The sequence below is a fragment of the Acartia tonsa genome, chromosome 14 (assembly GCF_053477335.1).
Source record: "Acartia tonsa isolate MP-2025a chromosome 14, ASM5347733v1, whole genome shotgun sequence".
In the NCBI taxonomy this organism is placed as follows: domain Eukaryota; kingdom Metazoa; phylum Arthropoda; class Copepoda; order Calanoida; family Acartiidae; genus Acartia; species Acartia tonsa.
In genome coordinates this window covers 39,834,529-39,835,363 of record NC_137273.1, presented here as the reverse complement: position 1 = coordinate 39,835,363, position 835 = coordinate 39,834,529, and positions in this window count along the sequence as shown.

Below are 835 nucleotides of genomic sequence, written 5' to 3'. Positions count from 1 at the left end.
AATTAAGAGTACATTTCAAACGTTGGGTACTTTTTAAAGTACAAATTTCAGCTAGATGAATTATCAAAATACATAGGTATATTTTCGTTAGTTTATTATATATCGTAACTAAGTACACAGGGAGGAGACAATGGACTGTTAATTACACTGGTACCCATAGTTATATAACCATATTTATTCTTATACGTTATCTGCAGAGAAAACGTGCTTAAAATAATATATTTGGGCTCTTATAAATTAATTCCCAACTAAAAGAGTTTAAACTTTTCAACACCTTACTTTTGATCAACAGAAAGGGTAATTTAATTCATCATCATTGGAAATGCACATCAATTCATCGTCCATTATCATATCCCCGTAAAATCACAGCATTTTTAAGTAGTTGCGTCATAAATATAAAATCAAAACACTGCGTAGTAAAAATAACAAAGCTTTCTTTTTTTCACTAAATAATGAATATTATCAAATATTTAACTTAAAACAATAAATTATCGTCAAAATGTGAATATTTGGCGGATTTTCTCGCAAATGACGAAACGCAGCAGTCAATTGGTTCGGTGGTTGGTTTCCAAAATAAACTTTGAGTACAGTACACACACACACAGCACTAACGGCGCGCACACACACACCACCACTATCGGCGCCATCTTGAATTTTGGCGGATTTTCGTAGACTCAAAATATTTTTGGAAGATTTTCTGAAATCAAAACTAATAATTGATTATAAATGAAAATTCTCTTTTATACCAAATCGTTTGATGAAGCACCATAAATCATAAATTTTTTTTATTGTTTTCAGTAAATATTAAATAACTAAGCTATAACAATAAGTAGTT